This window comes from Tenrec ecaudatus, chromosome 2 (genome assembly GCF_050624435.1).
Source record: "Tenrec ecaudatus isolate mTenEca1 chromosome 2, mTenEca1.hap1, whole genome shotgun sequence".
Taxonomy (NCBI): Eukaryota; Metazoa; Chordata; class Mammalia; order Afrosoricida; family Tenrecidae; genus Tenrec; species Tenrec ecaudatus.
In genome coordinates, this window is record NC_134531.1 from 11,453,387 (window position 1) to 11,455,414 (window position 2,028).

At 51.9% G+C, this 2,028-nt stretch overlaps 1 pseudogene; it reads left to right on the top strand.

Annotated features, from left to right (window-relative positions):
- The first annotated feature begins 627 nt into the window (after positions 1–627).
- Positions 628–966, top strand: LOC142440707 (methionine-R-sulfoxide reductase B1 pseudogene; annotated as a pseudogene).
- Positions 967–2,028: the final 1,062 nt, after the last annotated feature.

Below are 2,028 nucleotides of genomic sequence, written 5' to 3' on the forward strand. Positions count from 1 at the left end.
AAAGGACTCAGTGTTACCTAACAACAGCACATATATGTGAAACTTGGACAATAAACAAATGGAGAGCAAATGATTTGAGAATGATGAGGGCAATGAATGTACAAATGTGCTTGACACAATTGATGTATATAGGGATTGTGATAAGAGTTCTATGAGCCCTTAATAAAATGATTAAAAAAAAAAAAGGTGAGCCTAGAGATACGGTCCAGTTAACTCAAGGACAACCAAGGTTAGGCTGCCATCTTGAGTCTAGTATCCACTCATCTTGTCACATGTGTAACCTCTAGTCCCTCCCCTTCCTATTGTGTGAACACCCCTAGCTCATCCCCTTCCTGTGACACATATGCTCACTGTACAGTCCCTTCCTGTGACATATGTGGTGAGAGGTGAAAGGAGGCACAAGAAAAAACAGGGAAAGTTAAGAGGCTGTAACACCTCTTTATAAGAAAAAAAGCTCCCTGATGAGTTTCTATGTTCTAGCACAGGGGTCCTCAAACTATGGCCGGTGGGCCACATGTGGTGTTTTTGTCCATTTTGGTTTTTTACTTTAAAATAAGATAAGTGCGGAGGGGTAGGTGCACTCAGAACTGTCAGAGTGTGAGAATGGGATGGGAACCTGGCAGCACTATGTCTTTCTGCAGCTTCTCTGGAGCGAGGTTTTCCAGAATCACGTTGGACCCGCTGTCTCCATGTGTGCCAAGTCCGGCTACGGGCTACTCTCCAGCCGCTCCAAGTACGAGCACTCGTGGCCGTGGCCAGCCTTCACGGAGACCATCAACGATGATACAGTGGCCAAGCGGCCCGAGCGCAATCAGCCTGAGGCCTTGATGTCTTGCCGTAAATGCGGCCACGGGCTTGGCCACCTTCAATGATGGCCCCAAGTGGAGTCACTCCCGCTTCTGAATATTCAGCAGCTCCCTGAAGTTCATCCCTAAAGGCAACAAATCTGCCTCCCAGGGGAAGTAAGTGGGCAGTTCAACCCCAAGCAGCCATAGGCATTGGTCACCCCCCATTAGAACTACAGCTTACTGACCTTCAGGCAGGGAGGGCTGGATGGGGGGCGGGGGTCGTGTTTCCTGATGACCTTATCCCCTGTGCCAGGATGGGGCCGAGGGCTGGTTCATCTTGGCCTCTGATGCTCAAGGCTGGAACTCTGGTCTTAGGGTGTCTGTGTCTTGAAAGACATAACACCCTTGGTTTCTCTCCTCAGCCTGGGGGCCCCATCCTGCCTGTCTGGTCTCACCCCTATGAGCCCCAATTCCCAAAGGGGCTCCAGCCCTCCCCATAGCCCGTGCTGACCCCCTAAGTTGTGTGAGCAGATGCAACCACTACAAGGCCAAGTCCCAGCCGGCAGCTCCAGCCCGGTCACTGCATGAATCGCTCTGGTCAAATCCTTCCAGGCTCACTCACCAGGGCACTGATGGTCTGTGACCTGCTAGGGCATGCAAGCCCATGGCACAACCACTAAGTCCCAGGTCTCCATCTGTGTGGGACAGCAGTCATTGATCCATGGTCTTCCTGCCAGCCTCTGGTGGGGCTTGGGAGGTTTTGTCCTCCAGTCTGTACCTGCCAAGCCTGCCCCAGGAGGAGAGTATGTCCAGAGCTCCTGGTGGCGGCCTCACCCTCTCCCGCCTCACCCTGTCCAAATTTATGAACTGATCAGCTGGAAACGAATCAAGCAAGGAGGCCCAGCCCACTGCTGTGTCCATGACTGGGTCTGTCTCCCGCCTTAAAAAATCATGTGCAGCGTGCATAGGAATTTGTTCATAGCTTTTTTTTGAAAACTATAGTCCGGCCCTCCAACCATCTGAGGGCTAGAGTGAACTGGCCTCCCCTGTTTAAAAAGTTTGAGGACCCCTGGTCTAGCAAGCAGCCGAGGGAAGTCATGCCCAGTGAGGAGAGTGGTGGATTTTAAAGCAGGTATCAAAGAGAGTCCCTTTGGGGAGGGGAAGGGGCTGCAGCTGCTGGGCGTTTTCCACTGCTCTCGTGTTTTTTACTTTAGTCTAATTGTCCAGCCGTTGCAGGTGG